The sequence below is a fragment of the Denticeps clupeoides genome, chromosome 16 (genome assembly GCF_900700375.1).
Source record: "Denticeps clupeoides chromosome 16, fDenClu1.1, whole genome shotgun sequence".
NCBI lineage: Eukaryota > Metazoa > Chordata > Actinopteri > Clupeiformes > Denticipitidae > Denticeps > Denticeps clupeoides.
Genome location: NC_041722.1, coordinates 3,988,364 through 4,003,521, shown reverse-complemented (window position 1 = coordinate 4,003,521; position 15,158 = coordinate 3,988,364). Strand labels below are relative to the sequence as shown.

Genomic DNA, 15,158 nt, shown 5'->3' with positions numbered 1-15,158 from the left:
TAATTAATAATGAGTAGTTTAAGAAATTTTAAATGCTCCATGGATATACTGCATATTAAGCTGACACAAATCAGCATTTCCAAATGGCATGCAGCATGCTGAAATACCAACTGATTATACTTTCCTTTCCTGTAGATAGTCTGTATTAATAAAGAATCAATGGAAATAAATGAACTTGTAGAGGTTATTGTACATTTACTGAAAAAAGGCATAAAGCAAAATATCAGTATTACATGAACATGAATATTGTCAGAACCATCAGTGTTGTTAGATTCCTCATGCTCTGTTTTGTGAACAAGCCTAGCAACCTTTTCAGATGCTAATTTGCAACAGAGCCAGAACAGGTTATGTGTCTAATGCCCTGTCATAAAGGTTTGTGTAGCAACTAATGAGCAAGTCCTACTGGAAAGTGCATCATCACCATATCTTACTGTAATGTTAACACAGGTCAACGTCTTTCATTTTACCCCGTTTCTACAGTACAGCATGGTATGAAAAAAAACAACAATCTGCCTTTGTTTCTTCACCATCTTGATTCCTCTTTCCAGCAGACAGTCTCTGTGGCAGTGTCAACAGAGCTGAGCAGACAGTGCATGGGGAAGCTGACAGGGATGATAGGCTGACTCTGGACATGGATGAACAGTGCAGGAGCTTTTCCTGTCACTTCCCTTTTGTTCAGTCCCTCTGCACCTGTATGCCTCTTCTCACTGTGGGGCAAATGTGTGCCTTCGCACACTTGCGTGTGCACACGCACACACTCACCCCCACACCCACATACACACACACACACGCCTAGCAGCAAAATGATCACACAGTGGGGCACCGTCTCCAGAAAATGAAGATAAGAGGCAGAGTGATTAAGAACGGGCCACGTAATTGAGCCACTGTTTTTCTATTGTACCTGGTGCACTGCACTAATGAAGACACACAAACAGTGTCAGAGGCGAGTGGTTGAGGAACTATAAACTAGTATCTATAAACTAATCATCTTTTTATGGATCGGTTAATGCTAATAATTAGACGAAATCCATGGGTAATCTTCACTCAGAAGGATTAGAAAATAAATGATTTGCACATGAAAATCACAATAATGGTTGCCGTTATAAGCGGAAAGATAATAATCTTTCTATTAATTGTTACAGAGCTCTTATGTGTTGCTATTTGTAATGGTAAATTGCTTGGATCAGAGATTATCACAGATGGAGACAATGGTGGGGCTTGACCCATGCACCAGCTTCCACACTACATATTTAAGATAGATGGAGGCTGGGAAGAGCCCCACCCACTCACTACCACTACTACAACCTGATCTCGGTCTACAGCCCCACATTCAGAGTCGTCTGTAAACCATGAGGACTTGCTGCTTGCACATATATTCCATCTTAAATCCAAATTAAAATGGGAGTACATGGTTTTACTGGGGGCAACTTGGTGACAAAAGCTGGGACAAAAGAGGCTGTCTCAGTCCATGTGAAATTTAATGGACATTAATGCATGGATGTTCCGCAATGATGAGCAGTGCACACTTGCAGGCTCATGCAGATTTGGGTTTTTTGATGGACTGAGAGTTCTCTTGTCTGTACAACGACAAAATCATGCCGCTCCCCACACATCCACTCTGCTACGGTTTAATTTTTAACATGACAAATTATGCATGTGGACCTCATGTCCTCATACAAAATGCACAGTGTTGCATGTGTGAGGTTATAGTTGCATGAAAAATCTATATAATCTGAATGTGGATGAACTGCCCTTTCATTTATTTGTCCATTCCAAAGTCAAAAATCAAGCAGCAATCAGAAATTCGTGCTAATAATAGCTTACATTCCATGCGATTGATTAATTTGATGAATTGGCTATTGATTAATTCTGCATGGTGACACATTATCGGCGGAGAACCATAAACATAACAGATACTTAAGAAACAGGGAAACATACCTGATTTTCTGCTCACTTATTAAAGCCGATGCCATTTGGCCACAGCCAACTGACTGCTGCAAAGAGACAATGTGGCAGATATTAACAGAGGAGCGAGCCTTTAGGAGCAATGGATGAATAAATCCCTCCTTTCGGTTGGAGAGGCGGGAAATCGCTCGGCACAGTGTTCAGCAGCCTGTTAACAACTGGGCACAGGGGCAGCGTACTCCGTCAGTCCCTCGCCCGCTCCTCTCTCTCCTCGTTCCATTGCTCTCCAGCAGCTGTAGTCAGAGGATGCTCGCAACCTTGCGCCCGAGTCGGCTCTCCATGGTCGTCGTCATCGGCAGAAGCCTCCTCTCTTTCCCTCTCTCTCCCTCCTGATGTAATGTGGACGTCGAAGGCGGCGGTCCTGTAGTCTTGTGGGACACCTTCCTGTCGATCACCGTCTCGGAGAGATTCCGGCGTCACGGCGGTGGTGCAGACAGTGTCTGGGACCGAGGCACACCTCCTTCCCCCCTCCTCCGGCTGGTTCTGGGAGCGACGGAGTGTCTCTGAGTCTGGAGCGAGCAGCAGCAGTCGCAGCAGCAACTGCCCACCTCCCTCGGCTGGACTGAGATGTGCTTAGCAGGAGTGGCGGCTCTGGTGGGTTAGGCACATGTGACAAGGGGAGGGGGTGAGCTGCTGATGGCGGTCAGAGGTTCAGCCCCCCTCCATCTGCCTGTGAAGGTGTGCAGCCACAGCCGTGTCTCACTCTCCCACCTCCAATTCATCAGCTGATTGTGACCTCCAGCGACAACTGGAGCTCAATTCCACAGGAATCTCTTCTGATTTCATATGGCTTTTTCCTTTCTCCACCCTCCCCACCCGTTACTTAGTTCCTCCCTTCCCTATCCTTCTCTCTCTCCTCCTCTCTCTCCCTCGCTGTCTCTCTCAGTTGCTCTCATCTTCTAATTACAACTCCCTCTGGATTTTTTCCATCATATACATTACCCTTCATTTGGAATGGACTTGCCACTCGTCAGGCTGCACGCCTTAAGTGACTACCATACACATCTGTCCTAGATAATGTGAGAAGCAGAACAAATGTGGATGAGTTAAATGGCATACATGCTTGAGTGCTATTCTGAAACAAATGAATGCAATAAAAGGAAGCAACTGGAGATGTGTGAGGACCGTGCATTCAACGGTGCATTCTTTATACACACACGCTCATTCATAATGGCTCCATTTAAAATCCTCATCAGAAAGCTTGCCTATTTTTGTCATTTTGGAGTCAGACTGCAATATGGGGGATACCGTAGATGTGTCATGTAATCTCACAGTCACTAATTGTCTTGCTTCGAGCTAAATAGCATTTTCTTTCACCCAATAACAACATGGAGTGGGGGAGAAAGTGGAGGATGGGGGCAGGGGGGTGTTGAATGCAGGGAGGATAATGGCACACTGAAACAGAAGACGGGGGGTGAGGAAAAGAGAGAGAAAAAACCCTTTTGTGGCATGTGATGTACTGCGTGGTTTATGCACGCCCCCTGTTGGTGAGGAGAGAAAGCTGCAGGGGGTTCATGTGGTCCGACACACACGCAGAGTGCTTCTTTTAAGAGGCATGAGTGCTTGTGCATACTGTACATAATTCTCTGAGGCTGCCACTGGAGACCATGCTAACCGCAAGTTGATGATGGCTGATGAAGGCTCCTTTCTTCTGGCTTCTGCTCCTCCCACACACAACATGTAAGATTTACCATATAAATGGGCAAGCCATTCACATTTAATAAAATATAGAGCAATCATTTCAGACCACTGAATAACCAATAGGAAAGCCGATTGAGAACGACAGACTGTGGGTAAATATCGGACATGGCCAGCTCCAGCAGCCATGGGAGAGGAAGCCCAGGCACCATATTGACATATGCTCCGATTTCTGTAGTGTCAAAGAAAATTGGATACGTGACTCATGGCGGGCTCTCGCAAACACGGAGGCCATCCTCTATCCCTCTGTGTCCGGTGTGCCTCTCGGCCAACTCAGCCAGAGACACAGTGGCTTGGGCATCCAGCCCAGTTCACAATCAGGTCTTGAGCTCACAGAAAGCGGCACGTTTGTACTATCTCAGTGACCTACATACAGCAGGCTGGCAGAAGAGCCGACCCGAGGCATGTGCATACTAACCACTTCAAACATGTTGGAAGTATGTGTGCATGAGCAGATGGCATTATTCACACTAAAGTAACAATGAACGCCATTTGAAGGATAGTAATGTTAGTAAAAGTTAAGACAATTTTATAAGCTTGGAAATATTATGGTCCAGCCAAGAATGTACATGGCATTCATGACAAAGTGGTTTTGTCGTGATACAGGCATGTAACGTGTGTGAGAACAACTGACATTTACTTGTGAGCTGCAGTGGTCGTTTTGAAACTTATGAGGCACCAAAGGCACAAGGAGAAAGAAAAAATACTATTATTGGTAGCAACTATAATCCTACAAAAGTACTGTGAAAAGGCCATTTTAATGCAAAACATTTTTTCAAGAACTCAAAGCAGGGAGGATCACAGCTCTGTGACATTTCTGAATATTATAGGCATTGGGAGAGTAAAGGTCACATATCTGAAGCACGGTATGAGGCTTCCTCATCAGAAATCTCTATTCCCTGTTTTCTGCGAGGAGCAATCATCCAGAGAGATCCAAGTGAGTGGAGTTAATCTCAGCCGAGGGATTTTATTGCTTCATTATGCAGTCAATCAGGTTTTCAGAGAAAGAAAATCAGGCATGTGTGTTTTCTGGCATCCAGGCACCAAACAAACTCAACACACATGGCTTTGACTTGATGCAAATCTAACCCTTTGCCACAAACATCTATTAAACAGATGGGAGTATATGTGTGATGGGAAGGTAAGGTAAGGTAAAGGCAGATGGTTGAGGAGATGGTAATTGCTTTTGGGATGTACTGTGTCAAGCTCCGAAGTCTTTAAAACACTGCCAGTGCCTTCCCAACTGCTGCATTGCAGATAAAAATCCTCCTTCACTTTCCAACTAACAAATGTCCAATCCTTCTAATCAGATAAGCCCTTATAAGTCGGTGCCTGACAAATAGAGTCTCAAATCCTTCACCACCAACACGGAAAGGCTTCAAAGCCAGAGACTATGCACGAGTTCATGTAACTGGAAACCTCAAAAGCTAGGCTAAATGTCTAAGGAAATGTTTTATACTAGAAAGTTGTCATCCAGGGTGTCAGGAATTTACAAAGCCATCTGTCACATTATGTGAGAGTAGACAGGCAAACATAGAAGCTAGTCTCTGGCATCTGCGACTCAAACCAATTAATCCACAGAAATAGCAGGACTTTAAAAAAATGAAGCATTCAAACCCAAACAGATGATAATGATGATCCAAAAATGGCTGTTTCAGTTCCACAAAAAAAACTTTATAAAATTACTATAATTTTTTACCTAGAAGTAAATGTTGCTAACTTGATGAAACTTAATAGGACATGGATTTGAAGTACTACAATGAGGTAATTTGAAGAGAATTCAAATACTTCACTTACACACAGATGTCACACACACAGTGATTTAAAGTCGTCTGGCTGAACCTGGAAATCTAATTCTCAGCAGCATCAGTGCTCTTATAAGAGAACATCTTAAAGGTCTTTTTTTAACCACATGAGCCACTGGAGCCCAGCCCAGCCACAGAAGACTGAGACTACTGACTGAGCTCAACTATTAAAGTGCAGATTGGGACCATGTGAAAACCACGCTCAAAGGTGTGGAACAGCTTCAGCAATCCACTCAGAATCCCAAAGGCTCTCCCCCGGTTGACTCAAGAGGTGGTCTGCAGAATCCAGGATGCTATTGCACATAAGCATCCTTCAAAATGCACTTGACTGGATTCGTAAAAGCACCAAATTCATATGGAGTATAATCACATGTTGCACCCCTGCTGTCCTGTGAGCACTCCAAGAGTCCCAATGTGGAAAGATTACAGAAGAATTACAGAAGTAAAGAATTACAGAAGAAGTAATGCTTTTCATGAGAGTTTGAGTGTTAGACAATCTTAAGCAAGGGCTCTTTTAGATGCTATGATCGATATTTCATCATTAGCTAGGCATGACATTAGTCCTTCTTTGTTTTTTTTTTTTACTGATTTACAGATAACTGGGTCATGTTCTCGCAACATGCATGGCCAGATTGTGATTGTTTAAGGATCTATCAAAACAGTTCCAGACCATCACACTTCCTCCTTCATGTTAGACAGTTAATGTTTCATGCTGAAAAACCATCCTTTCACCTAAGTGTACAAAATTCTGCATGATGAACCAAGATTTGAAAGTTTGACATCAGTTCATAAGACATAAGTTGTCCATTGGCAGTGTGTCATGACCGAAGGTGAACTCTTACAGTTTTACATTTAGTCTTACAGTTTTAGTCTTTATGATTGGTTGACACTTAGAATAAGACATTGACCGAATATGTGTCTGCTCCTCGAACCACATGCCGTTTACAGAGAATGTATTTACACTGAAAGAGTGGTCGCACTGGTGTGACCTCCATTTTTTTTTTTTGTCTCAGCATTGAGAAATTTGGTCACAAACTGGAGACCTGATTATTGACAGTGACTGGCAGCAGATTTGTCACAGCAGAAGTTGGAATAATTGTTTTAATACCCTTGCTGGCAAGAAAATGAATTGGTTCAATCACAGAAACCACTTAAGCCATAAATATCTTTGATTTGCTGTCAGACTGGAGACAGTTAATATTATTTCTAAGATGCAGATGCTTGTGAAATGCCTTATTTAATCATTTAATCATACCAATATGTGCAATTGATACTTTCTATAGCTACCCTATATATTGTCAAAATGGCAGGTTTCACAGCTTCCTTTGCTTTTACTGTAGTGGGTTGTTTCTTGTAAAGGTTTCAGTAAAGATAGATAATCCCAAGATCCATTTTTAGCTTCCTCATTACTCTGAAAAATCTGTTGTGGGTTTTTTTTTTTACTAAAATGCAGAGGATGTAATGATTTCTAGATGATTAGAGAAAATGGCCAAGTCTCAGGAAGCACACTTTTAAATGCCAAGTTTGCAAACAAGCAGCCTGCCAGATTACTGGGCTGAGTGTTACCTCAACTTTGCAAAAACAAGACTTACATCAGTCCCCAGGGTACACTGAAATGTTCCACAGCAAGTGTGTGAGGTGAAATGTCAGAAATATTTGTTAATTACTGAAAATGATAAAATAATCATTTTGATTCAAAATGATTAAAATGCCTTCATTATTTTCAAACTGGAATGAAATTTACTTTGAATTAGCTGAAATGTTAATAATTACATCTAAAATCCATTTAATAACAAGTTACTGGCTGTACAGTGTCTAAGAAGGGCTTTGATAGGTTTGATAGTGATGTGATAGGTTTACTTACTGGCCATACAATTCCGACCTCACACCTCCAAGGTTGTGAGTTTGAATCCCGGTCCTGCACTTCCACCAGGTTCTCTGGCTTTCTCCTGCCATCCATGGGCATGCATATTAAGTGGTCTGGCCATAGGTGTGAGTGTGTGATTGAATTGTGTGTGTGTGTCCTGCAATCGTCTAGCGCCCCGACTCTGCCCTGCGTCCAATTTCCCAGGAAGGGCTCCAGCAGCTATGGCCTTGAAATGGATTGAAAAGTGATTGATAGTGAGTGGGTTTACATAATTTTGATAATTGCTACCTCAAAGGAAGCTAGCTTAAGGCAGCCGTTTCTTATAGACCAATCACTATGGTCATTTGCTGAATAAAGAAAAATGTGAAACTTCCCTTTAAGCACAGAACAATAACTTTCTTAACTAACAGGTTGTGTGAAAAGCTAAAATTGCATTGTGTGTTAAACTGGTGAATAAATGAAGGCACAATGTCAAAGACTGTTATGTTCCTCTGTATGTGGTGTTTGTATGTGCTCTGTTCTGCGTGTGACTCCCTTTTTTTGAGAGGGTGGGCCTACTAAATGACTGCTTCCGCCCCAGTGCAGTGACTGGTGTCCATTTAAAGCTGTCCATTTCCCGTGTTCCAGTCAACTGAAGGGCTTTTCAAAGCCCTTTGAGACATAGTGTGATTATGGGCTATATAAGAAATGAATATTTGTGTTGTTGTTGCGGTAGAATGACTGGTCTTTAATCTTCCCAAATTCTCCCACACCACCCCACTGCTACACTCCCGATGCTGGCCTACAAAGCCAAACATGGGGTAGAACCATCCTACCTCACAGCCCTTATTATACCTCGCACTGCACCTCGTATACTCTGAGCCTCCAGTACTGCTCACCTGGTCCCTCCATCTCTGAAGGTAAAAGGAAAAAACTCATCTAGACTCTTCTCTGTCTTGGCCCCTTGGTGGTGGAATGAACTTCCCCTTGAGGCCAGAACAGCACAGTCGCTATTATTTAGATTAACTTATAACCTTCTTATTATCTGACTTATGTATAGAAACTACAACTGAGTGATTAAAAAAATTTGTATTTATAGTTGGGGGGTCAAAGTGAACCAGAATTGATCACTTCATCGATGGTAACATGAAAGCACGTAGTAAGTCGCTCTGGATAAGGGCGTCTGTCAAATGCCTTAAATGTAAACACACCATCACTCAGCACTGTTGCTGGAGTGGCACAGCATAAAGAGTATAAAACATGCTGAAGGTGAAGTAATGCCCACTCACTGGAGCATGTTCTAAACCTCAGCATAATAACAAGATTGAAGAAATTAAACATTTGGTATATCACAGAGCTGTTATACTTATATTTTGTCCATATATAAGAAACATTAATACATGTGAGCATTTATTATTGTAAAATAACTGCAGATTCTTTTTATTACAACTCACACCTACTACAAATTTAGAATCACCAGTCCTCCTAGTATAAATGCCTTTGGGCAGCAGGAGGAAATCAGCATCAGCATGAGGGAAGCATACAAACTCCACACATAAAACTGGAGTCCATATCAAAGGGCACAACCTTGGAGGTGTGAGACAAGAACACATTTGGATGCATTGCGTGTTCACTGTTGTATATTTCAGTATATTTATGTAGTATATGTATTACAGTAGGGCTGTAATACAAGTTATACAATACACAAGTTATATCATGATACACAATATATCTTACTACTAAAATATATATTTTCTACTAAATCACAAATGTTCTTCTAAATCTCTCTGAAATCATTTCTTATGTATGTGAATTTCCTGTCTCGGCTGTTAAGCCAGTGTTTTAACAAATCAACATACCTATCAGAATGCGTACTCTTGTGTATTTCGTATGCATCATGCAATCATGGTCGTGTTTTAGTCGCGTCCATCATTCTATCATATCACCTTTAAGAAGCAGTTGAAAACCCTCTTATTCAAAAAGTATTTCAGACAAATCTAACACTTACACACGCACATGTGTACACACTGCACAAAATAATAAAAAAAAAAAAATTCTTCGTCTAGCACTTAACAATCTCCGAGCATGCTCTTTGCTGACAAGCTAGGCCTTATCAAGTCTCTTAGTTTTTATAAACTCAAAATCTATAGAAATCGAATGAGAATTGCTGGTGTCTTCCTCCTGTAAGTTGCTTTGGATAAAAGTGTCTGCAAAATAAAGTAAAGTAAAGACTAAAGGTAAGAAATTGTGCATAATGTCAGTATACATGTGGGCAGGGTAAGGTTTAGGTTTAGGGTAAGTCAGGGCTGTCAGTTTGCTCTACTGGTATGCTACTCTGACAAACTATGCTGATCTGTCAGAACACCATATAAAGACTGAACACTTAAACTAATTGTTTTCTACAATGCCTAAAGAATGATTTTTCACTCTATGGCAAGCTGTCAGGGCCACAATCTCCAGGTTCACAAAGCATTTCTGAAGGTAGCACTGTAGAAATTGGTGTTTTATTGCAAGAAAATACAGTAAAAAACGCTGTTCAAACTTCCACGATGCCCTGTGCGCTTTACAACCAATAAAGTTGTACTGTCAGGACACAGTCAGATATGTAGAAGGTTAGATCACACAGGTCAAGGATAGACCTCCTACGCTGCAAATGACTGCACTCAAGTAATAACACTTTTTTACTTGATCTTACTGGTATAAAAAACTGTCTGTTGAAAAATAACGATAGTATTTTAACTCGATTGGCATTATATAGTTGTAGCATCCTACATAATAATGTGGTGTAACATAATTAAAACATTTAAAATACACAGAAGGATGTCCAGTTTTTAAAATAAGTCATACTGGACAGTCTGCACAGACTGGCTACTGACATTCAGAGCTCTGAACACCATCCCTAAGTCTCTTTTATGGATAACTAAAAACTCTTGTCCACCTCATTATGAGTAGCCTAGTGTCTAACTATGAACCTATGAACCAGAATAAGCAGGTTCAAACCACACAATACACTTTACATTGAATTGCTATAGGTCCTGTATCTACTGAAGTCGCTCTGGATAAAGATAAATGCCACAAATGTAAATTATGAAATTGTTGATTTTTTTCCAACCTGAAAATTTATGCTTCTTGAGCATCATTGATGTGTCATTGATTTTATGTAGCCTGCATGCAGGTTGGCTTAGAGTCTCTAATAATTTAAATGAACTTGCAAGCATAATCACACACACACAAACACAGACTGAAATGGGTCAACAGTGAACTGGTGTGACCTGATTTGACCTAATGCACTTGTCTTTGAGCAGCCGTTTAAAGAATGGTCAGTGATGTTGGTGATCAAAGTAAAATACGTTCTTGAAAGTGCTGTCTGTCTGTCATGGTAAATATTACTTTGTAGTGTTTTTCATTTTTCAATAGGGAACAAGCAAGTGAATGATTGAGGCATAGTTGCTTCTCAGATCCTTAATGACTCCCTCTGGGGACACTATGCCTTTGCCAGCCAAGCAAATGAATTTCAACTGTGCCTTCAAACCACGTATAACTACTAGGCATTGATGCAAATGCTCTGCTGCTCAGTCCTCTGGGGCAGGGCAAAATGAACAGAACCATTCCTCCCCATATTAAGTGCTTTCTACAATGCTAAAACTAGTATGCACTCTACAGACAAGGCTGATTGGAAGTCTCCTCAGCTGAGAAAATCCCAAAGCACCAGTGGCAAAGGAACCCAATCTATTTGTTTGAACAGCAAGCACATGATTTATTTTAATTGTGAAGTTCTTGCATTATATACCTCTGGGCTTTTTTCCTAACCAATGCTTCCTATGGTTAATGTATATGGGCCAAATTTAGCCATCAAACAGTCCTTGTGTTCAAATTCTACATACCGAATTGGTTGAATTATTTGAAAAATAATCTTTGTGTGTGTGTGTGTGTGTTTGAGTAAATGCATGCAAATTCTGCTTAACCTCAAAACCCTCACAGTACAGTATGAGGACACTATTCACATCATGTCACTTCGGATCAAATTCATGTGCATGTTTGCCGCAGCACAGTTATGAATTATCAAGCTGCTGTGTCATACTACAGTGACCACTCATCTCACTGGCTCATACTCTCAGATGTGTCAGGTCAAGTGCCTTCCCAAATGTATAACAGCTTAGTTTAGCAGTTTCTTAAATGAGATAGCCCTTTAGTCTCAATTCATGTATTGTTTCTGGAATCATTTCAAGTAATTTGAGAACACTAAACCATTTCAATATTAACTAGTTTAAATATATAACAAAGCACTTGTGAACTACATGGAAGTACTATTGGGTGCAAAGTAGATAGAAAATACATATTTTTTTCATAGGAGACCAGTGGGATTTAGACAAACAGTTTAAAAATTTACATTAACAAAATTAAGTTATTGCATTTTTGTGGTGCTGAAGAGTGAACATATATTATTAAAGTACCATGTGTAAATAGGAATTTAAATAAATAAATGCTTTTACTCTAAGCATTTAAATATACCGAATTGAGGTGCTTCAACGCATAGAGACAAAAGAGGCTACATTTTAATAAAGTTAGTTTAGTGGCTGACATTCAGTGTCCATTTGTTCAGTCGGTTGAAGGATGGGGAATTGGTTGCAGGTCTGCAGTTCCTGCTTGGTCAGCACCTGTCTTCCCAAACCGACTCCCATTAGAAACACTACACCAGTCCCTGCATCTGACCCTGCAGTGCAACACACTCTTCTTCACCCAGGCATTTGTAATTATAACTTATATGTTGATCACAACTTTATTTGCCAAAATGAGTTCCGCACTCCAACATATATTATGCACGGTCTCCTAGAGCAAAACAAAAAATGGAGCTAAATTAGGATTTTTTTAATGAATATAATCATATCATTTAATCAATAATAAAATCATTTTAGCATTTTAATTAAAGTCAGTGAAGTGTGCCCTTACAACCGAAATCCTTTTATGTTGAATGAAATTTGTTATCAGAATCAAAGAACAAGACTATTTTTAGAATAACATTTCTGAAATGCTCTTGATGTTGTGAACAATCTGCTTCAAGAATCTCTGCCCAATAATCATCATAACTGTTGACAAACTTTCAGAATAAGAAAATCACAGATTTAGAAAAATTGTTGGACTTAATGATGGTTGTTTTCTTAGGATTAGACAAATAAGCAAGTCTAGCTTATTAGGTAAGGTAAGCAAGTTGAAGCTGAGCTTTATTGTCATTTGAGCTACATACATATTAAGCAGTACATAGTGAAACCTGGTGCTACATGTTACATTTGAACGATTAAAGTTACATACAAAGTTACAGACATAAAGTGCATGTGTGCGACACCGACAAACTGGGCTACATAAGGTGCAAACAGGGGACACAGGCAGTGCAAGCGTAACATTTAACAAAGAACATGTAGACAATAATGAGACAGACAGGGCTAAACGGGTGAAATGAATAATAAATAAATGTGTGAAGTAAAATACAGTTCCTGACATCAGTGTAGAGTGGTCCCTCCATTGTCTTCTGAAGTCAACAATCATCTCCTTGGTTTTGTCCATGTTCAGAAATAGATTGCTGACCTTACACCAGCCTGTCAGTCGTTGCTCCTCCTCTCTGTATGCTGACTCATTGTTCTTGCAGATGAGACCCACCACAGTCATGTCATTGCAGGGCAGCCGGGTCTTCATATGTTGCATTCCGGTCGGTACGAAACGCGGTAAGCCCGTCCAGCTGAATGGCGGCGTCCGGGGTGAGTACTGACGGGAGAGCCTAGCACCAAATCCCCGCGCACTGCTTGTGGTGGTGTCTCCCTCGGCCTGCGGCCTGTCTCCCTCAGACTGTCTCCCCGGTCCTGGAGGCCGGCTCTCCGCAGCAGTCCGAATGTGTCCGAATGACGAAGCTGGAAGAGTTTTTTCTGATTTTAGACATGGACATCGTTTTCTCCAGCGCCCATGTGTCTTTTTCGCTGTGCTGAAAAACAAAAGAATACAAAGAATACACCAAAAAAACACAAAAACCGCATTGGCAATAATTCAGATTGTATATCATTGGAATGAATCAAAATATTCAGAATATATTGCAATTATTTGCATCTGCTTGTAAATTGTGCAAAATCTATTATTTGGGATAATTTATTTATTATGATATAGCCAAGTCAGGGTACGCAAATTTCCTGGTTTGGCTCCATTGTAAAATCAATGTCTGGTATAGGTCATTTAGTTTTTCCTGGGATGCATGAGGGCAGAGGAACAATACATTTTATAATGTCCATTACCTAAAGGGCTTTTCCGTCACACTCTAGTGCTTCAGCCCTGTGTGACATCTCTCTGTGATTGGAGCACTGTAAACTGTGACATTAAATGTTACTTAATCTGCTTCTATAAATAACTTTCATCACTGCCACATAGTGGATCTGCTTTGATGGAAATGCATTTGACTGTCCTGCTGGCTGTGACATAGCCATATGTCCATGGCTACATGTGCATTAGGCCTAGAAATACTAAATGTATTAACACAGAAATGGTCAGCCTTCAAAAATTCACTAAGGATCACATGGAAGCTGCACTCCAGATAATCTTTATTCTAATTATGCACTTTAATTACAAAATGCCCAGCCTCCAAAAAATGATTGCCTATGGCAATAGTAACACTTTGTTGGACACGTGTAAGAACAGAGACTAAAACAGATTATGTAATGCACTCTTCTCTCATCCCAGTCACACTTTTGACAAAAAGGAAATAGTTTTGTTCCCCTCATGTTAAAAAAAAAAATCTAAATGTCAATGTGGATTTGTAGGCTTTCATGCAATTAGATCACAGTTATCTTTCAATGGATCTAACATTAATGACCAGCAGATGTCACTGAGAAATGACATCTGCTCAATTTGTAATAATATGCTATTCAAATCCATCGTGAAAGCTTTCTGCATAGTTTGTGATGTGATTTGATCAGGGCAAATCTTATCATTGTGGATGAAAGACACACAAGTTGGCCAGGTACTGTTAGGACTCAGATAGAGGGTCAATAAGATGAATTGGTCTGTCTGGATGTTTTGAGGCCTCAAAATAGGGTCAATACTGGATCCTGAATTCCTTCTAAAGGAATGCAGGATTGCAATGACAAATGGTAACGTGATAGACTTTATAATAGTTATTCAAGCCATTTGTTCTTCAGAACCAGACCTCTAATTTTGAACTAATAGGAATTCAGGTCACATGAAATGAACCTGAATTGACAGTATAAAAAAAAAGTTTGCATTTGTACCTTAAATTGGTGAACATCTGCAATTCTTTGACTGGACATGTAGTTGTAGCTCAATTACAAAACATATTGAACTAGCATTAGCATTACTGCTTACAGGCACTGTCACTAAAACTACAATGATATGAAACTAAAGTTTTTGGGTTGCATGACACATTTAACATTCCAATCTTTGCTCAAGCTATATAATTGTTGGTCATGAAACATACTAATAAACCCAAATAGTAGATTATTCATAGTAATAAGGGCAAGACCAATCTTTCACTCTCTGGTCGTGTCCTCGCAAGGCACACAAGAATAACTTCTGTCTGTTCTAGGGTTGTCCAAAAAATAGATTTTAATCAATACTAACAGTAAGTATGAACTTCGATACCAATTAGCACTGGTACTTAAATTTGGTTACCTGAAGGTCAGCAAACACGATCTTCTATAAAACGTTCCATATGATTCCATGCTTGAAAATTAGTTTTGGTGATTGGTAAAAGTGTTTTGAATGTTGTACATTTGATTTATTAAATGTTACCTTTTTATAAAATGATGATTTAATTTGCAATTTGCAGCCACCGTGTCAGGTGATTC

The 15,158-nt window shown here is 40.2% G+C and overlaps 1 protein-coding gene across 3 annotated transcripts in view; it reads right to left on the bottom strand.

Annotated features, from left to right (window-relative positions):
- unc13c (unc-13 homolog C (C. elegans)) overlaps positions 1–2,734 on the bottom strand; it is a 103,032-nt gene extending 100,298 nt beyond the window's left edge. For 2 of the 3 annotated variants that reach the window (XM_028955969.1, XM_028955970.1), the window contains exon 1: positions 1,939–2,734. The gene's annotated coding sequence lies outside the window, so the exon portion shown is untranslated. The remainder of the gene's footprint in view (positions 1–1,938) is intronic. The other variant, XM_028955971.1, reaches the window with a different exon arrangement.
- Positions 2,735–15,158: the final 12,424 nt, after the last annotated feature.